General features: G+C 47.3%; 1 pseudogene; it reads right to left on the reverse strand.

Moving 5' to 3' along the window:
* Nucleotides 1-19863: 19863 nt before the first annotated feature.
* On the reverse strand, nt 19864-22256 carry LOC144776925 (18S ribosomal RNA; annotated as a pseudogene).
* Nucleotides 22257-23713: the final 1457 nt, after the last annotated feature.

The raw sequence follows: 23713 nt of genomic DNA on the forward strand, positions 1-23713 counted from the left end.
TGCGCTAGAGACTCACAACACAGCACCGAATCCAATCGAACGTGCAGATCATGCAGCGCCGAGAAGTAGGAGTAATCCCGAGTTTCGGGGTGCTGCGCCCTCCATACATCCACCAAGCCCCACCTCTCCTGCCAGTCCCGTCTATGGGTCGCAAGTCTGCGCACTGGGGAGTCTACCAAAGGCGGGTGCGACCTGTCCAACAGCACATCCGAAATGGAGTTAAAGTCCCCCGCCAGCAGGATAGGGCCTGCCAAATAATACGCCAGTGAGCGCGATAAACCCTCAAAGAAATGCGCTTGCTCAGCGTTGGGGGCATAGATGTTACACAGCACTACTTCCCGTCCACATAGCCGTCCCTCCACCACTACATAACGACCCTCCGGATCTATCTTCTGACTCGTGACTTGGAATGGCGTGCCCGCTCTGATCCATATTAAAACTCCCCTAGCAAATGCCGAGTAAGTCGTGCCAAACACCTGACCCCGCCACCTCCTCTGTAACGCCCCACATTCCTGCTGTGTCAAGTGAGTTTCTTGAAGCATTGCTATCTGAACGCCCCGCCTCACCAGTTAGGCATGTACTTTGTGGCGCTTAACCATAGTGCGAATACCCCGGACATTCCATGTGACACATTTCAAATTAGGTAACGTCCCCATAGAGCATCAATCCCAACAGTAGTGCACGCCAAGAAATGTGACCCGCATCGCAGCAATTGTACAACCCCCTCAAAACACACCCCACAACTCCCACCCACCCCCTCCCCAGGACAGGGCCTAGTAACCCAGCTTCAGCCCCGTTCCAAACCGTAAACACCCAACACATCACACTAATCTGTGGTCGACACCACAGAAGACCTTAAGGGTCTGATGGGGACTGTGGAGCCCCGAACCAGGACGACAGAGCAACCACCCCGCGCCCACAGCCCCGTGTTGCTGATGCAGCCCCATACCTGGCAGTCTAATAAAAGTCAGGAGCATCCAGGCCTTGCAAAAAGTTCAGCGGCCACAGGCTTCACCCATTAAAGATACCATCCGACGTTTGTGGGGTCACCTCCGGCCCTAGCGCTCCCCCCAACTCCGAGTCCTCGTCGCCAGTCTTCTCACCTTCACCCTCCGAAGCCGAGCCTCTGGAGGCGTCCTCTTGCTGCGAGCCCGTGATGTTCGCCGTGGCCTCCAACGCACTCCGTCTATCGGCCAGCATTTGCGCTTCACGCTCTGCCCGTTGGCGCCTGTTCCGGGAGCGGATGCGCTGCGACTTCCTGACCCTGGCCCGTTGCTCCCGATCCCTGGCGGGCCTGTGCGCTCGATCTGTCCCTGCCCGGTACAGTTCCAGCCAGGACCAAGCTTCATCGGGTGTTTGGAGGGGGCTGCCTTCTTCTTCCAGGCCGCCGCAATTGCCACTTTAGCCGCCCCAATGAAGGTCCACATGATAGTCTTGCCCGCCTTAGTCTGATGCTCTAGGGACGGATCACGAATGCCCAACAGCACCCCCTTCCTTGATGTGGGTATGGTATAGCCCAGTATGCTTTTAATGTGTGCGAGAATTTCTTATCAAAAGGGCGTGATTGTAGAGCAATCCCACCATAAGTGTTGGAAGTCCCCCAGAAGACCACAGCCTCTCCAGAATAAATCAGAAGCATTCGGGAATATCCGTTTAAGTTTGGTGGGATAGAGATACCAATCCATCAACGTTTTTAGATGGGCTTCCCGCAGTTCTAGGGAGTGATTATATTTGGGAATGTCTGACCACAGGCCGGCCCATTCTGTATCAGAAATATCTCTCTTCACTACCCCCTCCCACATGGAAATGTACCTAGGACACGGAGCTCTGGTGGTAGTTAGTAGGAAGAGGTTCAAAAAAAGAGATGACACCTCTCATAGTGCCCACCCTCTGTACAAATTTTTCAAAACCTGTTCTCTCTCTTGTGGCCGCATCACGGATCTTGGGTGTGAGAGCCCAATGTTTGAGTTGAATGTAGTGGAAGTGTTCATCTGGCTCCAATTGAAATTCCCTCCAACAGGTCTCGAATGTTAAAAATATCAGAATTGTGACAAAGGTCTGAACGCATGAGGCATCCGCCTTCTCGCCCATGGTTGAAGGGGCCCTCCTGAAGTGCTGGGGATAAGGCCGGGTTAAAGTGAATCGGATGTATAAGGGGAAGGAAACGTGGTCCACTCTTCCCCCCAGAAATTGAGTCCCATACCTTCAGAGTAGTGCATGTGGGAGTGCTAATGTAGGTGTTGGCGGGTCTATCCCTCTTGGGTTTGCAGATGAGATCCCAGACTGTCCTTCCTGCATTGGCCCGATCCATATGAAGCCAGTGCTTTTCTGACTCACGTTTGGACCATTCCGCCACTATTCGTAGCTGGGCAGCTTTATAATAGAGGCTGAAGTCAGGTAGGCACAGCCCTCCCTCCGCTCTTGTCCTGCTGAGTGTATGGAAGGGTAAGCGGGCCTGTCCGCCCTGCCAAATGAACCGGGTGATGAGAGATCGGATTTTGGGTAGAAGGACCCTAACTAGTTCGATGGGTAGGGCCTGAAAGAGATACAGAAATTTGCGGAGCATGGTCATTTTGATCACATGAATGCGACCCAGCCAGCAAACGAAAAGCGGTTTCCATCGCTTTAGGTCTCCTTGAAGCTGGAGGAGTAGGGGCAGATAGTTAGCCTTTTAGAGTCCCTCTAGTTGGGGAGTCTGCTGGACACCCAGGTACTGAAGAGAACGTTTGGACCACTGAAAGGGGGTATGTTCCCATAGCCGTTGGGCTTCGGTCTCAGGGAGTGTAAGATTAGGAATAGAAGATTTTTCTAGGTTGACCTTGAACCCTGCTACTGTCTCAAACCTAGCTAATTACCTCTGTAGGGTAGGAAGTGAAAGTGTTGGATCAGTGAGGGATAGGAGGATATCATCTGCAAATAGCGAGATTTTGTGGGTGTCCCCTCCAAAAGGGATCCCCTGTATCCCTGGGTTCTCCCTGATACTCATCGCCAACAGGTTAATGCTGAGGGCAAACAACAGGGGAGACAATGGACACCCCTGTTGTGTCCCTCTGGTAAGGTGAAATGGGGCAGACAGGCTCCCATTGACCTGCACCCGGGATCGGGGATGTGAATAGTTGGCCCTGATCATGTTGAGAAATCTGTCCTCAAAACCAAAGTGTGTGAGTGTGTTAAAGAGAAACGACCAGTCCACTCGCTCGAACGCCTTCTTGGCATCCAAACCCACAAGAACCGCCAGAATCTTGCGTTTCGTCACCTTTTCGATCAGGTGAATAGTTCTGCATATGTTGTCGTGAGGTTGTCGACCCTGTATGAAGCTGGACTGATGCGGGTGGACAAGGTCTGGCATGAGATCATTCAGTCGTCCGGCCAATATCGCGGATTATAGCTTCGCATCCAGATTTATTAGGGCAATTGGTCGATAAGAAGCAAAAAGGTGTGTGCTCTTCCCCGGTTTAGGGATCACATATGTTACTGCCTCGGCCATAGAAGGAGTTACCCCAACTGCATCCGCCATTGAGTTGAAAAGTTGCGTAAGGTGTTGGAGGATATCTGGCGCGTAAGTTTTGTAGAAGTGAGTCGTTAGGTCATCTGGCCCTGGAGCCTTGCTGGGTTTAAGAGATTTAATAACAGCGCTCACTTCCTCTTCTGTGATGGGTGCGTTGAGGCTAGCATTCCTGGGCAGAGATACCTTAGGGAAGTTTAGTCACTGTAGGTATGAGTTTTGAGCCTCAGAGTCCTGTGACTGCCCTGTGTATAGTTGTTCATAGAAAGCCCCAAATAAGTTAGCTTTTCGTGTATCAGAGGATACCATCCACCCCTCTCCATCTTGTCTATTGTCAATGTATTGCCTTTCTCTTTTCTCCCTAAGTTGCCAACCCAGGTGTCCGCCTATTTGATTTCCCTGAGCATAGGATGTCTTACAGAGCCACAGTAGGGTGTATTGGGCTCTATTATTGTATATTGCCTTCAGATTCCCCCTCAATGCATTGAGTGTACATTGTGAAAATCTGGTGGGTGTGTTCTTATGTTTCTTTTTGGCCTCTGCCAATTCTGCTTCTAAACTCTCCCTCTCTCGCACTCTTTGCCTGTTTAGGGTAGCTTTAAGTTCTAAGCACTTACCCCTGATGACCGATTTAAATTCATCCCAGTTGTTGAAGGCTGAAGTGTTGTGGGGCATGTTCAACTCAAAATATTCCCTGATCGCTCCCCTCAGTTCCTCCCGGAGCAGTCTAGCTCAAGTCAGGGACACCGGAAAATACAATGTGGAGTACCCAATGTGACGTACCCCATCTAAGACAGATCGAGACTGGGCAATGGTCCGAGATCGAGAGGGGCAGAATTTTTGCCTCCTGGAGTGATCCCAGCATACCCTGACTGATAAAAATATAATCCAGCCTGGAGGAGGTGAGATGTACGTGGGGAGAAAAAATTTATAGTCTCTAGTTGTAGGATAAAGCAGGCACCATTCATCCCGAAGGCCTAGATCATTTAGTGTTTGTTTTACACTTGAGGAGAAGGCGCTAACCATCGATCTATGGGGTTGAGTACAGTCCAGCTCCACCTGCCAAATAAGGTTAAAATTCCCCAGGAGGACTATCTGCCCCTCTGCGAACTCTCCAATCTGGTCTAGGAGTGTGGCTAGGAAGGCGTGTTGGCCCACATTGGGTGCATAAGCTGAAATAAAGGTGCATATTCTCCCTCTGATTTTACTTTTACATTAACCGTCCGGCCTTCCTCATCAGATTTAACAGCCGCCGGCTGAAATTAAACTGAGCTATGGAAGGGTAGGGCTACTTTGCGATGTTTATTGGTTGCGGAGAAACGATAAATAAGGGGGTTTTGCTTATGACGAAGTCTCAGCTCCTCCTCTTGTTTTAAGTGTGTCTCTTGGAGCACCTCAATCTCAAAGAGATGATCGGTAAGGTATTTCCAGATTTTTTGCCGCTTGAGTGGCGAGTTTAAGCCTCTAACATTCCATGATACTATGGAGATCACCATGGCCTTATGTCACCTCCCCGACCCGCCTCTCCCATCAAGATAAAGACACCAAATATTGCATCAAGGCTATGACTTTTGGCTAGGGACCCTTCCGACCATATTCCCCTAGCAGGACCCTCACGTGATAGAATGTGCGCCGTCCCACTATGTCCTGTAAGCCACCACCATGCCCACTCCCTCTTCCCACCCACAACAGAAAGTAAAACCCCAACAATACCAATAACCAGCTGTGTTGTACAAAAACTGGCTCTTTGCCGGAGTGGAATGCCACTCGACTGGGCATGTTGGAGGGTGACTCAACCGGCGTGCCCTCCCGCGCCCATCCCGGCTTTCTTAGGAAAACAAAACAGGTTCCCTTTGCTTATTGTTCGAGTGATGAGCTGCAGCGGCATCCCTCGATCAGAGCTTCGGCTAATGTCCCCAGAGAGTGTGTTGTCCCTGCAAAAGCCCCGCAGCTGGGGGATGCAACACTCCCTCTAGACCAGATATTTCCTGCGGAGAGTCTCTGAGGGTGTTCAGCTGTTTCCGGTGGACTTGGTCTCACATTATGAACCTTGAGAGTGCATTGTCCCAATGAGGTTCCTCCATCTATGCAAGCAATCACAGCCTTTGCTCGCCGACGGCTCAGATGTAGTCTCCATTTGTGACGTCGGTCATTTTGTGCCCTCCTTTCAGATTCGTGCTCCACTATCAGTTTCTCCTGCTTTCTCGGTCTGCGCCCCCCGAAGTATTGTGTGTGTTCCCGACATCTCCAGGGGTAAGACCCAGCAACCGCATACTTTCCTCGAATTCCGTGATGTAGCACATCTTATTCTGGTATTCAAAGCTCAATCCAAACGGATAAGTCCACCTGTACTTTATGTGCTCGTCTCGTAGCTTCGAGGTGATGGGCCGGAACTGTTGCCTCCTCTCCAGCGTCACAGGGGCCAAATCTTGGTACACGTTACATCGAAATCCCTGGAAGTAGATGTCGCTCTAGCCACATGCACTAGTTCCCCATCACACCGCACTGGCACAGCTGTGAGTGGGGCACAGGACCTGCTTCCCTCACCTTATTATTGCTCCTTTTAGGCAAGTGGGACGATCAAGGTGGCCGCCTCGAGATTTCCCTTGTGCAGATTAAAGTGGCGTTATGTCTCCGGCCTCCATGCCAAAGTCAGGCACGCCAGGCATGACTCCAGAGTGCTGCCGATGTCCCGGGCAGACCGCCCCATCAGGTGCCGGGGACCCCCAGCCACTGTGCAGGTCCCTGTGAGCCGCTACGCTGCCTACCCCAGTCACCTGTCACACGGATGGTGGTGCCCCCCACTGCCGGCCGCCGCCGCAGGGCACTTCGTTTCGGTCACACGACAGATTGCAGACTGCTGCGGTGAGCCACGCCGCGGTCATCAGTGGTGCGGGAGAGCGAGGAAGCACCCCTTCTTTTCAGCCAGACCTCACGGGAACGGACACCGTTGCTCAGTGGCCTCTCCTCCCTTCTCGTATGGCGGCCGCCATTTCACAGTGCTCTCCTGCTGTGGCCCTGAAACTCAGCTCATCCAAGTGCGGCAAGCCGCAATCCTCCTGTGAGTCCCGTTGGGATCTTGGTAAGGGGGGATTCCCCTGTTCTCCGCTTGCCGACTTGTGGAAGCAGCCCGCTTTCAGCATACACCCTCCATTCCGCAAGCGGCGGCAGCCATCTTGCGATGCTCCCACGCCTGGCTCCCAGACCTCGGCAAGCCCACCAGGGTGCCTGTTCTCCGCCGCAATGCCTTTGTTCCTTCTCTATAGTCTCCGCCTCAGGTGAGCAGGGCCAGACTGGCTGTAGCGGGCACCGGGCAATCCCCCGGTGCGCCGCATGGGTGGGGGCCGTTTTTTTTGTTACAGGGCCGTTTTTGTAGCATAGCGGCAAAATCGGCCCTGTAATAAAATCGGCCGAAAACTGGCCCCGGCAAAGAGCTCGGCAAGGGGAGGGGGGGCAGCAGAGCATTTTGCCAGGGCCGGTTTTGGTTCCCAGTCCGGCCCTGCAGGTGAGGCGCTCGCCGGGCCGGGTTGGAGATTAGCTGTGGCGCTTAAGGGCACAGGATTTTGGCGCGGACCGGGATCCGGGGCAAGACACGTCTACCCGGCCATCTTGCCGGGCCACGCCCCATGTTGCCAATCTTGCAGATAGGAGAGATGTAATAATGTTCCCTATCATCACTGCCCTATATAGTATATGTTTTAATCCTGACCAGAAAATCCATTAATAAAAGCTATAGGAGATATTCCTGAGCCACTTTAAACACATTAAACTTAGTTTCTGCAGATTAATGATCCTTAAGACTTTTATGTTTGTATTGTCTTCCCCACCCTTATGCTCCATTCCAGGTGTTGGTCTGCGCAGGGATGTTGTTAGGAAGCCCAATGGTGATGCCACTACTAGTGGGTGAGGGCACTTTTAACAAATTTTGTTTGCGCCACATTCATACTTTGAGGCTTCTCTTTCCTCCTATTCCTTTGAGTGTGTGTTTGGCTTGTTGGTTGACAGACCAGATGTCTTCCTCTCACCTCCCCTTCACTTGCTGGTTGAGTTAGGATTTTGTCCTCATGAGCTGTTCACACAGTTCAGATACTATATGGCCTTGATTAACTAGTTTTTGCAGCATTTCTGCAAGATTTGTTTGTACAAGTCCACAAACTTCTGTTATCAAAGTTTTCATTTTAAAAATGCATAGAAATCCAAGGTTTATTAAACCTATTTCAATTACAGGTACACCCAGGAAAGGGGTGGGGGATATTAGGTCCAATCCCCCCACAATGGAGTTGCCAGCCTTCTGCCATTTTTCTGAAGACTGTGTTTACGATGCATGTTCAATTGAACATGAGTGACTGTGAATGGTACCTGATGCAGATGGAGTGTAGGTGTTCTTGCTTCACTATGACTATGAATGAAAGCATTTTAGTTAGTGCAGCAAGGATAGCTCAGTGAGATAGTTACTCACGACTGAAATATACAATGATGTGCACGTCATATTTTCAAATCGTGTTAAGTTCGACTCAGCATTCAAAAGTTTGTAAATGGTCATTATACTAGGTGTTAGTAACAACTTATTTACAGCGTGTAGAAATGACAGAAGTATGAAAACAACTTATTAATTTGAAGGATAAGACTGGCACATGTAACAATTATTCAAGCTGTGCATTCTTTTCTATTATTTTTTTAATGATTTTTTTATTAAGTTTACACATCACAAAGCATTTGTATGCACGATTTTCATACACAGTATATCATCATGTATTCGTGGTAAAGCATTGTACATTCAATCAGTCCGACAGTTCGAATATCTGATTATTGTGCCTTAACATGTTCATTTCGACAGTTGGGGATGTATATAAGCCTCCTCTGTGCGTGTTCCACCCGCCCCATTTTTTATCCCATTTTTTAGGCCACACTCTACAATTATACACTTCTTTTTCAGCAACCATACATTTATCCATTTCCGCTGCCCAGTGCCTTATCGACGGTCGTTCCACTGCTCCCCATTTCATGGCTATCACTCTCTTGACCAGTGTGTATCCCAGCGTGGCTAATTGCTGTTCTACTTCAGTAAGGTCAGTAGTATCCCAGATATTAAGAAGCCCTAGCAATGGTGTGAGTGTTATTTGTTTTCCTGTGGCATCGTGCAGTTTTGTTGTCGCCCTTTCCTATATGTGACGCAGGAGCGGACAGTCCCAAATACTGTGAAAAAGGCTGCCTCCTGGTGACAGCCACGTAGACAGAGAGCACTCTGTCGGGTTCCCATTTTTACTAGGGTCCCCCCGCGAGGTTCTGTGTAGGACTTTTAATTGGATTAAGCAAAAGCAGAGAGTGATAGCTGCTTCCCTTGGAGACATCAGCGCTGTCTGCCAATCCTCATCCTCAATTTGTCCTATATCTCCCTACCACGTGCCACGCAGAGCCTGAAAGGGATCTGGCAGATTGTTACACAGTTTTCGATATGTTAGTGATACAGCTCTGTTTGGCATGAGCTCAGAGAGTAGCCGGTCCTCCAAAGGGGACGATTCCAGTGGGGCAACAAGGCCCAGAAGCGCTGTCAGGAGTGCATGGCGGATTTGCAAATAGCAGAATATTTCCCCTTAGGCCAATTTATATTGCTGTTATAGCACATTAAACGTGAGGAGTTTGCACTGCTTCACTAGATGGCCAATTTTGGATATACCGATTGCGTCCATTTGTCGAAGCCCGGTTGAGAACACAGAAGCCTGAGTCTCTGAGTAGACCATAAGGGCGCAGCCTGGGTCAACACTTCGGTCCAACCCAGGAGTTTAGTTGCCTGATGCCAAATTTCGACCATCTGCGCAGTAGGGCCTATGTATTTCCTCCTCCGGACCTTCATATAGAGAGCTCCCAGGCACCTCTCTCTTCCCATCTGGTATTTATCTAGCATATAAGCAGGGTCTGCCGGGGAACGGTACAGCCAGTGATTTATAGCCACTAACTGTGAGGCCCAATAATGAAGTCTAATGTCTGGGAGAGCAATCCCCCCGTCATACCACACTTTAGTCAGTTTGTGCAGCGCTATACTAGGCGCTCCACCGCCCCACAACAGCAATCGAACCTCACTTTCAATACTTTTGAAGTAAGAGTCAGGGACCTTGTAGGGGCAGTTTTAGAGGATTTACAAAAATCACGGGAGAGCCAGCCTTTTAAACAGAGCCGCTCTGCCCAGAAGAGACAGCGGCAAATATCGCCAGTGTTTGACATCACTACGGCAGTCTTTCAAGGGGAACAGCCAGATTCTTATCATAAAAGAGTTGGGATCCGGTGTAATATAGACCCCATCGGAATACATTCGGAGCTATTTCAATCTCACATCCCCGAGGGAGTCTGGGGACAGGAGCCCGAAGAACAAATAACACTGATTTGGGCCAATTATTGGCATATCCTGAATATATTTGTCGAAATTCAAGAAAATATTCAGCAATGTAGTGTGTATTGAAGCGTATGGGGACGCTAATTATCCCAGGATATCATCTGCATATAGCAAAATATTATCCTCGTGCCCTTCCGCGCATTTCAGCCCTCTAAATTGAGATGTCCCCTCTCACCCAGGTGGCCAGTGGTTCAAGAATTAAGGAGAAAATCAGGGGGGATTGGGGGCAGCCCTACCTGGTGCCTCTGCCCTCTGAACGTGTGGTTGTTGACTTTTACCTGGCCCCTCAAGTCCGTATAGAGAGGTTTGATCCACCCCAGAAACTTTGGGCCAAACCCCAGGCATCTTTGCACCTCATAAAGATAAGGCCATTCTATAGAATTGAATGCCATAAAGGCATCCAAAGAGAGTACTACTACATCTTCCGCAATAAAGGGCTAGTGCCCTAGGACATTGTTAATACAGCGGATATTTAGAGCTGTGTTTCTCCTTGGCATGAATCCGGATTGGTCCGCGTGGACCAACGAAGGGATTATTGACACCAAGCGGGAAGCCATGAGCTTTGCCAGTACTTTTGCCTTGATATTAATCAATGAAATTGGTCAATAGGATCCGCAACTATCAGCGGGCTTTCCCGGTTTTCGAATGACAACAATAGAGGCCAGGCGCTACTCCTCCGGCAGAACCCCTTTCTCAAGCCTTTGGTTATACAAGCTGTGCATTCTTAACTGTTGTGTCTAGTCCATATGCAGGCTGGATGGAGAGAGAATTGCTCTGAATGTCTGAAAAGGGTGAATCCAGAGCAAAATCTTACAATGCTAATGGGTATTTTGTGTTTTTCTCAGGTGGTCAAGTTGGAGTAGTAGCCGCTGAAAAGATGGAGATGTTATTTCTAAACTACAGCCCTTGTTGGGGGCTTTTGTTGGGTCACATCTCAGCCTGGTTGGAGAAGTCACAGGAATTGTGCCCAGAATCAAAGCTGGTGATGACGGTTGACACCAGAGCCCAGCTACAAGATTCACATCGAATTCATACTTTTTAGGCAAGCTCCTGGTTGTGTTTTAATATTTCATACAGTATTCGGTCAGAATAGTCAAGAAACAATGCATATACACTGTCAGGTATGAGAAATGAATGTGGGGTCACTGCTTTTGAACTGAGCGCCAACTAGAGATTGTCAGAAGGTAAACATCCTTTACAACGCAACTTTTACCACGCAGTGCCTTTACGACGCAACTTTTACAACGCAAACCATTACAACGCATTGCGCTGGGGGGACGCTCTAGGATAGGGAATAGGTTTAATGTACTATCCAACACCTTCCCTACTATCCACGGGGACTGGAGTTGGAATAGTAAATTAAACTATTCACTATCCAGCGCCTAAAAGCACTATGCGTTGTAATGGTATGCGTTGTAAAATTTGCGATGTAAAGGTAGGCGTTGTAAAAATATGCGTTGTAAGGTCATACATCCCTTGGAGAAAAATTACACCTGCAAGCAAGAGAGAAGTTTTGCTATACAATTTACAGAGCAGAGCATTTATAAGAGATCGATGCAGAGGCGAATAAGGATTTGAGAGATGTTTTGAATTTTCCAGTGAGAATGCTAGAGTGATATTTTGGGACACATATAAATGTTGTGTTAGAGAGAGGCTATTGTTTGTGAGAGTGCATAGACCCAGTGAGAAAGTCAATCAGGTGTACCTTTTTGAAAGCTGACATTTTTGTTGAGACCTTTAGTGAGATGTACTAACCCTTTCTGCATTCAAGAGAAACTATGTGTCAAGAATTCTGACTTGAAGGAGGTAACTGTGAAATGAATCAGGTCATTGGTTGAGGGGTGTGGAAGCCCCACTCAGACTACAACCAAAAACCTTGTCAGAATGAGCCACAAAAGTCACTAAGTGAACTTGTGCTTAAGCCTCTGGTAGCTTTGCACAAAAGCAGTTGGGCATAAATCAAAGGCAAAGTATTTTTGCAGCACACAAACACTAATAGGTGAAAACACACCAAAAGAAAAATTCCAAACCAATTTAGAAAAATAGAGAAACTTTTAATACAAGTGATACTAAAATAAAAAAAATCCAATCAGTAGAACCAAGGTTAATACAAATTTCAAACATTTAGATAAATATACTACCTAATAGCACAAAGTGCCAGTCACAGTCATCTGGTTGTGCTAGACTAGTGGAAAGTTACAAGTTCATGCCAACCACAATGGAGCATGGGCTGGATACAGGGACTAGGTAGTCCCACCGAAAAAGTTACCTTCTTATAGTCCAGCACAAAGAGTTCCCTTCATGGTGGAGGAGGCCTAGAGGAGCAAGAAGACTATCATGGATGGTTGTTACTGTATCGCAAAGAGCAGGCCTGGCACCGCAGACATTCTCACTGTAGGAAACAAATATGCTAGGGCATCAAAGATGGTCATTGCTGTAGTGTGGAGAGCAGGCCTATTGTCACAGATGGTAGTCATGTAGAACAGATAGTCATTGCTGGAGCTTCGCATTTGTGGTCATCATGGGTTATAATAGTACGAAATGCAGAACTTGTATTGCTGGTCACCGCTGGCAGTCACTGTACTCGGAAGAGTTGGGTTCACCGAAGCTTCGCATTGCCGGTCGTCACTGGCAGCAGAGGCTTGGTTCATTATCAAGAAAAGACCACAACTTCAGGATTTTCCTTTCTCCACAGAGGAGTGAACTCTGAAGCCAGACAAGGGTCCAGGACCTGGGAAGGCACCTCTTGGGGATCAGGGACTCACTTTAGCAAAGGCCAGCAGGGGTAAGGCATTTACAGTGGCAGGACCAGTTACAACAGGTCAGCTGGGCAGTTTCAGGGATGCCTCTGGAACTTGTTGTGTCTCTGTAGTTCAGAACAGGAGGTTAGCCAACTGAGCCTTGCAGTCACTTAGGTTAGCCTGGGATAAAGAGAGCAGGTCTAGCCTTCCTTCTCAGATCGCACAGCAGGCTTTCAGCAGCAGAGCAGTCCTCTGAGGAACATAGCAGGCATCAAGCAGCGCAGCCATCCTCTTGTAGCAACAGGGTAGTCCTCTGGGGAACAAAGAAGGTCTCAAGCAGCAGGGCAGTCCTCTGGGGAGAAGGAAGCCTTTCTTCTGTATTGTCCATAGGTCCAGGAGTGTACTGAAAAGTGGCTCTGGCGGTCCAATATTTACACCTGGTGAATGCATATGAAGTGGAGAGTTAATCTCTACTACCCTCACATCAGGTTCTGGAGCGTTCTTCCCTTGTCCTATCAAGGTTCCAAGAAGTCTGGGTTGAAAAGAGTAGTGGCAGGTTCCTTTGTGTGTGCTGGAGGTACAGCTCTACCCCAACCATCCTGGCAGGATGGCCCATCCTGTCCACAATTAACCCCCTTTGTGTCGCTGCCTGGAAGGAATACACAAAACCGAACAGGAGATTCATTCAGAGTCATGTGATCCAGGCTACTCGTAGAAGGCACAAATGGTTAGGATACCAAAATTCCAACTTTCTAAAGATGTCATTTTCAGAATTGTGGCTTTAAATTCGACTTTACTATTAATGAGGGTTTACAATTACAAATCATTTCAGTGTAAACACCATATCTCTATTTGCTCCCAATCAAAACTCATCAAATGTAATAGGGTAACCCAGTGTTAGTCAATGGGAGAGATAGACTTTACAGCAGTTAAAAACAACTTTTGGAGTCTTCACTACCAGATAACAACAACAATGGGGTCCCTGACACATGTGCATTTGGAGTGGGGGCAGGGAAAAACAAAACACAATAAGCAAACTACCTACCTCCTTCGTGCTCAAAATAAGTCACATATTGAATGATTCAATACATTTCTTTTAGTAATAAAGCTGATTCTTTTATTTACTCAAATATAGAAATATCAATAGCTTTGCATATTTTTCACAACACCGTTTTTCATATATAATTTCACTCAATGTATTTTAGCTCTGCCATGCCCCCTAAAATCTCCAAACACTCTCAATCTCTATAGATACCATTCAAACTGCTATTAGAAATATATTATTTTGGATACACTGTGCTCCAACATAAGTTCACAAGAAGACTAAACTACATTTCTTCAACTCATACATAAATAGACAGCATAGTTGCATGTAATCCACCAATACATCAAATTAACTAGTAACATGGGTTCAATTATCATATTTATTATACAATTATATTTTTCCTCTTGAGTATGAAACTTGTATGTGTATCAAGCCTTTTAAATTTATCATCCACATCTCCTTTGTTGATGCAGGTGCCGATGCACGTTTCGGTGCCAGGCGTTTCCTCAGGGCAAACACTGCTCAATAAAAATAAAAATTCATGGATGGAAAGGCAACCGAGAAATATCTGATTATTTGACATAGATTTTAAAGGGAAAAAAAGAGAACTCCAGTATTCCAGGATGGTGAATTAGTCCTTGTTAGGAACATGCCAAGTGCAAGAAATGTGCGCTGCTCGTATCACACAACTCTTAGGGGATCCTTCCACATAGAATCACAAATATGTTGGGATGGAGTGACTCAGGATGATAAACCACCAAAATCTCCAGGAACAAGAGTGGGGGTTTTCCACACGATACTATCTACACCTCTGTTTAGAGGCACGTCTCTGATATGAGTAGTGTGCATTTCTTGCACTTGTGTTTCTAACAAGGACTAATTCCTCTATTTTTCACTACCAGGACATGTAAAACCTAAGTACACATATCCTACTTTTTTAAATACAGTGCACCCTGCCCTATGAGCCTTTAAGGCCTACAATGAGGGTGACTTATAAGTATTAAAAAGCAAGTTTTAAACCTGGCTAAAGGTAAATTTTTCCAGGTCAAAATTGTAGTGTAGAACTGCACTACAAGTTGCAGTGGCAGACCTGCGACGTTTTACAATGTTACTTGACTGGGTGGCACAATGAGTGCAACAGGCCCACCCATAGCATTTAATTTACAGTCCCTGGGTATATGTAGTATGATATACTAGGGACTTAAAGGTAAATTAAATGTACCAATCAGGTGTAAGACAATTGCATCATGCACTTTATCGCTGGTTAGCCACAAACAAATCCAGCAAACAAGAGGAGTAAAGGTAAAAATCTTGGCAGTGATCCTGCAGAGGGCAAGGTCCAACACCGTGCCATAGATCAAGGTGTGGACATACCACACAATGTGCAAAAGTAAAACACAAATAATACCTCTTCACACCTGTTCTAATTTAGGAGAGCGCTGAAGACACACCTCTTCAAAGAATGCTACATTACAACGAAGTTACAGCCCCCCTCTACTCTCAGAGCCCAGCTGTACAAATGCCACACACATATATCTGGAGGGAAAGAAACCAAATTGTCGAGGAACAATGTTAACTTTGGCTTTCACTAATATTGTGAAATAAAACTAATGAACACATGCGGAAGTTTGACTTACGTACACATTTCGCCTGGCTTGATGTAGGTGTCAGTGCACAGTGGCATACAGGGTGGCTACTGCTGCTGTGCAAAGGAGCATTGGTGTTCATTTTCATGAGGTAAAATATGTTATCAGTTTGGATGTAGTGGAAATGAGAGAAGGACTCAGTAAAAACATTTATTACTTGAGTGTTATTGGTTATTAAAGTCAATGTATCCATGTCCAGATCATACATTCATTTCTGCTGTTTGAAAAGCAGTTTTGATCCATGGAGAGGTCCATCCTGCTTCTGTGAAGATCCTTGGCGATTGAATCTTCCCCCCCTTTCATCCTGACCGCTAAGTGAACGCGGACTGTAATTCCTCATAGCCAATACGTTTGTCCATAAGACTTTGATCTACAAATCTGAGCATCTCTTGAATTCCAAACTTCTGTACTGATGTACAGCTATTCCTCTCTGCAACAGGTTGCCTTCATCTGTATAGTCTCTGCTTCTTTCTGCTTTACTGGTCTGTTTCGCTCATTGACTGGTGGAGACTATCTATCAGAAGTAAAGAACAACAAGTGTATTTTATCAAAGAAAGAAGGAAGCACATCCTGATTGAATCTGCCCTTTCAACCTGCAGGACTGACACTGATTCACACGGTGGTGTTTCCGGAAGTGCACAGCTGAAAAACAGGCAAGGCCATGGTTGTAGCAGTCAGAACAGAGAAATATTGCCTTACAAGACCTCTGACAACCACACCATGAAAGACCATGACACAAATGAAAGGCACTGAAACATACCCTAAACCATGCATCATCCAGCATCTCAGGCATTAACCAAAGACATGGCCAATAATGCCTGTTCAATCTGGTGCATGGAAAAAGCTATAACAAGCATTTTTGTGTCCTTTATGAACACTCTGCAAAAGTGAAGACTGCCTGTTTATTCTCCTGATCCGACTGTGCTACTACATACAGTTAATGACAACTAACTTGTTGACATCTTATCAACGAGACTCAGGCATGTTGGAACAGGTTTCATTCGCACCTTACAAAATGATCGCAAGTGGTCACAAGCAAAGACTTCTAATTCCCTCACACTCCTTGCAATGCCCTACAAGGCTCTCCTTGGCTTCCGTCCTATTCAATCTCTATGTTAAATCTCTGGGCGAACTTCAGCACTCTCTCTGTGTCCGATACTACCAGTGTGAATGCAAAACAGAAGCTTCGCCTACATCTAAATACTGTGATGGAGGGCTACTACTTACGGAGGACTGGACGGCCACTTGGAAACACACATTTAATTACAAAATAATGACATTCCTTATCATCATCCTTGACCCCAGCAGCAAAATAGTTTCACCACAGCGTCCCAGCCTCTTAAATTCCGGGCTCTGCCCTTAGTTCATCCCATGGTGCTAAATTGCTAGGTTTTACTCTGGACAACAAGCTGAATACGGATCTACACAGAAAAGCAATAGCGAAGATTGCACACAACTCTCTCAATTCAAATCTGACAAACCCTTCCTACCATAGAATGCCTTAAGGCAAACTTTGCAAGTACCGGTTATTTAGATTGAATGTGAAATTTTGCTTCTAAACAGTCTGCAACAATTGCTGCAGTTTTATAAATCTTTAGGTCGAGCATTGGAGGCATCTTGTATATACTTTAATATATACTTATTAGTAAACTTATATGTGTATGTATATTGTGGGCTCTGGAGATCAGGCCTAGGACGTGTCCGCTTCCGCTCAGGGACTTTTTTTTTCTGTTCAACTGCCTCTATTTAACTGTCTTGATAGAAAACGACAAGCAGAGGTCAGTAAAATATCAGAATCACTTTAGCATTCTCTAGATTCCAGTCCATAGAAATTGTCTTGCACAAGCACCCGTAGGCAAAAATATTTTTTTCAAATCTTTTATTTTCAGTGATAGGACCACCGAAGGCCCTAATTTTATATTGAAAACAGAGCTCTGGACTATACCATTTCCAGCAAAGGCAATATTTCTCTCCATGTGTTCTCATACCTGGTGTGTCACGCAGTTTGGTGCTTACTTTCCCTCCATGTTAAAGAACAGTAGATGTTTCAGCACCCAGGGCAATGTGCTGCATAGCTAAATACATATAAGGTCCCAAAGGCGAGACCAATTGCATTGCAAATGCTTGTTTTAAGTGGTTACCTCTCAAAGCCACATCCTTCCTACAGTTTGCACGCTCTCAAGCTGCCTACAAGACAAAGAAAAGAATGTCAGGGAGTTCCATGATGCAATGAAGTAAAGGCACAATTTGATTGGAAACCCTTCCACTTTCCTAAGAAACCACCAAGACCCACTCTTTTTCTTGGATTCACTCCAAAAATATTAAATAAGATTCATAGAGAGATTAGACAAACACCCTCTCTACTGCAGTTCAAAAAGAGACTGAAAAACACATCCTATAAAAGTAACTCCTCCCAAACTGAAAGATTGCATCATTGTAACCTTACAACCATGATTCTACTGTATTATTCCTGTATAGCCACACAGGATATCTGCCCCAAGGTCCTCGATGAAAACAGTAGCATTCTGCCTTTTGCATGACTAATCCGCTCTCCTCACATAGTTGATACACCATCCTGCCTCCACAAGAATGTGATTTATTGACTCACATGTTCCCTTGATACATACATATTATTTCTAGTACATCCACAGCTTCAACAGCGTACTTTTAGCTCTGCACCACACACTAGTTCCACCAAATCTTGGTCCCACGCAATGCTCCCCTGTGCCAGCCGTTGCGTGACGCCTCTGTGTTCCAGATCCAGACAAATTGCTACAAATGGGGGTGCGCCAGGCAATGAAGTCCAAAAGGCTGTGTGTAATGTAAAAAAAACCTTTATTTCAAATGTTCAGTAGAAAACTAAGCTCAACCAACGCATTTCGTTCCCGCTAGGAGAACTTCATCAGGGCTTATAGGTTCAAGAAAATACATCCTAAAGCATGGTTGCTCTATGACAATTTTCTCCAGGTTATTGCACACGAAACCGTAGTGGTACTCACGGGCATAATAAAACTTGCATGCTGAAGACCTTTCAACTGCACATCAGGTTGAAATCCAAAGTTATTTCTAGACCTGGGCATAATTCAAATTAGAAGGCTGGATAGTAATGTGTTTCACTGAGTTGGTAGTCACTCACACACTCATCCACTGGCTGGATTGTCCTTGAGCATGCAGGGACCAGGCCTATAATAGGTGGGGATCATGGGACCTGTTCAGCCCACAGAAGTCCCAGACTCCACCGGGGTAGGGAAGGTGGCCCTGATCTGTGAATGTAGCCACGACTTACGGGGACTAGGCCTTCCAGGTCAAAGCCATGGCTTAGCCTACCTCTCACGAGGGATGATGCAAGCTGTTCAGCCCGTAGCAGCCCTAGACCCTTACCTGGACCAACGCCACCCTGCCCCAAGTGGGAAAGGTGGCCCTGCCCAGTGCCTAGAGCCCTTGCCTGTGGGGACCGGGTCTCCCGGGCGAAATCCATGGCTTCACCCACCTCTCATGGGAGATTACAGGAGCTGTTCAGGGTGCTCCTCCCTCTCCGATTCTGCCCTGCCCCGGTTAGGGAAGATGGCCCTGCCTGGTGCCGGAGTACTGACCCGCGGGGACCAGGCCTCCCAGGCAAAGTCATTGCTTCACCCGGCTCTCACAGGGGATTACAGCATTCAGGAGGCCCAGACTCCTCCCCGTCCTACACTAACCAACCTGGTGATCAGAGGGCCCAGGCGGCTGCTGAAAAAGAGGCTAGCATTCAGGAGGCTCTTTCCTAAAGACACCAACCAGTTTCCGGCTTGCATGTGGCACCGCTGGTGCCCACTCCAGCAATCAGATCACCCTGCTGACCTTTGAGATACTGTACTCCAATCACTGCACCCGGCAGCACAGGGCGAGAGGGGAAGGCTCCTGTGCCGCACTGCACCAAGTGGAGGCAACCTTCCATGGGCCCACATGCCATCAAAGAAACTCACCTGATTCTGATACATGTATGGAAACTTGAGCAGTGAGTGGCAGCATCACCTCCCACCCCTTAAAGCAGTTCACACTGGCTTTGTGGGGGCACAGCATCTCCACACTGAGGAGTCGGGGATCCCTCATGGCCCCTGCTCAATCTCATCCAGGCTGCCCTGCCACACAAGACAGGCCCCTCCTCAGTCACTTGAAACACAGGCAGGCGGGATCAGGCTTGAGATGGCCAAGGTGGCAGGGCCTTCAGGGGGCGGATACACTGCAATTCGGTCACCCCCCCCCCAGGTGCCTGCTGGGTGAGATTGCGATCCCTCTTGGGAGAGCTATCTCTTGTATCATGCCCCTACCAGAGGGCCCTTGGCATCACCCACCCAGGACCCTCATATGGCGGTTTGGGTTCTCTCAGGAGGGAGGAGACCGTTTTGTGCCCAGTCCTCACCCAAGCTCCCAGCAACCAAAGACCGCTCCACCACCCAAGACACCCAAGGAGAGGGCCAGGCCCTGTGCCTTGGTTCCACCTGGAGATGCCAGAGAGTTCAGGCTGTAAATAGTAGTCACTCTGGCCACTTCACCCTTAATTATGCTTCCATAGGTTCACGTAAGGAAATCTTGTTACAACTTTTTCTTCTTCTAGATAGTCGAGTTTAATCATTTTCTCGGCGCTCCAGCAAAGTAGTTGTCAACTTTGAAGAGGCTGAGCCAAGGTCCTCACTAAACCATCCAATCGGTAGTAACGATGGGCGGTGTGTACAAAGGGAGAGGACTTAATGCAAGCATATGATCTTCACTTACTGGAAATTACTCATTAATGGGAAATAATTTAAATCCCTATTTGTTATCACAAGTGGGGTTCCGCATGTTACCGCATGTTACCGCATGTAGGCAAAGGATAGACACCTGCTGGTCCGTTCAGTATAGCATGTGTGCTCCCTAAGGCATCTAAGGGCACCACAGACCTTTTCTTGCACAATCTTGTGTGACTGAACACCACTGGTCCCTCTATGAAGTTGGACTCCACCTGCTGGGGTGTCACATAAATAGCTAACATGGAGGAGTCTTGCTCGTTATTAGAACTAATCAGACAAATTGCTCCAACAACTAAGAGCGGCCATGCTTCAACCCCATAGAATCGAGAAAGAGCTATCAATCTGTCAATCCTTTCTGTGCCTGGGCCTGCTGAGGTTTCCCATGTTGAGTCAAACTAAGCCGCATGCTCCACTCCTGATGATGCCCTTCAATAAATCCACTTAAATTTCCGCATTGCAACCATACTTCCCCCAGAAGCCAAAGACTATGCTTTCCCAGAAGTTGGTCTTCAGGTCATGGGAATAACGATGCTGGATCGCTAGTCAGCATTGTTTATAGTTGGAACAACAATAGCATATGATCACCTTTTGTTCTTGATTAATGAAAACATTCTTGGCAAATGCTTTTGCTTTGGTCCATCTTGGTTGATCTAAGAATTTACTTTCTAGCAGCGTATGCCCCAGGATGCCCATCTTAATCATGGCCCCAGTCCCAAAAACAAACAAAATAGAACTGGAGTCCTATTCAATTACACCTAGCTGAAGTATTCAGGCAACTGGCCTGCTTTGAAAACTCGTAAATGCTCTGAACCCAAAGGAACCTCAGTCAGGAGCATCAAGGGGGCACCAAGAGGCAGGGACTGCGGCAAGCAGTAACTCACGTTGCGGTGGACTGCCAACTCTATCTCATGATCCAACTATGAGCTTTTTAACTGCAGCAACTTTAATAAACACTATTGAGTTGGAATTACTGTGGCTGCTGGCACCAGACTTGCCATCCAATGGATCCTCGTTAAAGGATTTAGGGCTAGATGTAGGTGGGCAAATACCGGTCGGTAACGGCCGAAAATCGGTAAATTTCCCCATTACCGACCGGTATTAAGCCCTTTGCGATGTAGGAGGCTGGATTTAAGGATTCGGTAATTTACCGATTCCTTAATTTAAGGAATCAGTAAATTACAGAATCCTTAAATCCTATGTAGGGAGCACTCAAGTGAGTGCATTTTTGGTTTAAGGATTCGTTATTTACCACCAACTACAAGTTGGTGGTAAATAACGAATACCTTTAAAAAAGCAATGTTGTGCTTTTTTTAAAGTGCCATGTGGCAGACATACATGCCCTCAGGGCATGTATGTGCGCCACATGTGCACACATGCATGATTCATGGGTGCATCAGGGTGTCAATGTGACACCTTGCCACCCTTGAATATGCTCACCCTATTACCGCTTCGGTATTTACAGAATCTGTAATAGTGAATGACTTCCCATTCATTCCTATGGGCCTCCAGGCCCATAGGAATGAATGGGAAGGTATTCCTTATTACCGATTCAGTAAATACCGAATCGGTAATAACGAATATTATCGAATCTGTAAATGTACCAATTCTTTACCTACATTCTATTTACTGATTCTTAAATACCGAATCGGTAAAATTCGGTATTTAGGAATTGGTAAATATAAATTACCTACATCTATCCCAAAAAGTGTAATTATTCCAATTACAGGGCTGCATAAGAGTACTGTGTTGTTATTTTTCATCTCTACCTTCCCGAGTCTAGAGAAGGTAATTTTGCTCCTGCTGAGTTCCTCGGATGTGGTAGCTGTTTCTCAGGCTCCCTCCCCAGAATCAAACCCGGATTCCCCACAGTCACCATGGTAGGCACAGAAAGTACAATCAAAAGTTGATAGGGAAGACATCCGTATGCAGCATCACAGGAATGTGTGATGGCTCTAAGGTTATCTAGAGTCACCAAAGCAGCCAGGAGAGCCCGTATTGGTCTTGGTCTGATAAATGCACGCATCCCAGGATGTGAGCAGTCAGCATGTATTAGCTCGAAAATTACCACTGTTATCCATGTAACAAATTGAGTGATCAAAGGCACCACAATGGATTTAATCGGCCTGCTAGAAACATATGCTTCTAGCAGGATCAACCAGATAGCCACACCTGCTGGATGGAAGGAGGAGCTGCCTGCCTGTCCTGGATAAACCTTCACGCTCCTCGGGAGCCTGCTTTAGGAGCCCTTTGCCTGCACAGGGGAGTCATACGAGCACCAGCAGGCCCAGCCCAACAGAAGGGATAGACGGGCCAAAGTGCAGCCTGAGCAGACACAGGGGTGCTGTGTCCCGGCCAAGACAGACAGGGCCACCCCATGGATCAGTTGCTGCCAGCTGCTGTGGAAATGCACTGGGTGGAAAAGGGAAATAGACAGGTACATAGAGTGCAGAACACAAAGTAGCATCTGACACTAGATCTACCTGACACCATCCATTGTGGTCAGACTTCTTCACAAACTGCCAGGCTGCTTGGTCTTCACTCTGCTGAGTGACCTCCACTAAAGGCAGAACCTCAAGTCGGACAGTCCTGGCAGCATGAAAGCTCTCTACTTGAAACAACAGCCGAGGCTGACCACGCAGCCCATTTCTAAGTGGACCAAGTGGAGCTAATCAATCAGAGTACACGGCTGGCTAAACCGACCCGAGCAGGCCACTCTGCGTGGGATGTCATCTTTGTGTCTCTGTCAGCTCTCTGGGAAGCAAGGCTCTTAGGATAGGCTTATCTGACAGATTGGTAGGCAGCCACAGAACCGGCAGCACCCAGGTGAGAAAAACTGGGTGACAAGGAAGCCAAAGTACCCTGTCCCTACTAAATGGATCAAGGCTGCCCGTTCTTTTAATCTGTGCACACCGAGTGACAGAGGGAGCTGTCAGAGAAAATGCACCTGAACTCTTGGATCACTGTCTGGGATAGAAAAGTCAAATGAACTACTATCGGGACTTACAGGGCAGCCCGGCCATTTGTGCGTGCCCTAGCAATGCACGATGAGCATCCAGATGCCCAGGTACAAAATAGGCCCACCTGGTCTCTCTGTGACTTCTGAAAGGGTCTAAGATAAGGAGCTATGAAAGGGCCTAACTGAGCACTTACCTGGGGTCCACACAGAGCTTCTGAATCCAGACAAGCAGGGGAGACCTCTCAGGCCAGGGGGACCAGGTCTCAGGCACTCTGCACCCCAGAGTTTCTGAACCCAATCAATCAAAGTACAGTGCTGGCTATACCACCCCCCTACCCCAGGCAAGCCGCCCTCCACAAGTATATCAGCTTCCATCCCTGCTTGCTCTCCGGTAAGCAAGGCTTGTTGTGAAATGCCCATCAGACAGAGCGGAACACAGCCACAGACTCAGGCCCCTGGGACCCCAAGTCGAGCCAGCCCAGGCCCTCGCAGCATCTGAGGAGGAAGATTGGAGGGTGATGGTGTCCCTCGTACCTTGTCCTTAATAATCGGGAGGAAGGGTACTTGCCTTTCATGTAATCCATGCACACAGAGTGAAATTAGGCCATTGGAGCGACCACATCTGACCTCCTGGAGCCCTGTCTGGGCTTGGAGAGTCAAATG

Source organism: Lissotriton helveticus, chromosome 1_1 (assembly GCF_964261635.1).
Source record: "Lissotriton helveticus chromosome 1_1, aLisHel1.1, whole genome shotgun sequence".
Taxonomy (NCBI): domain Eukaryota; kingdom Metazoa; phylum Chordata; class Amphibia; order Caudata; family Salamandridae; genus Lissotriton; species Lissotriton helveticus.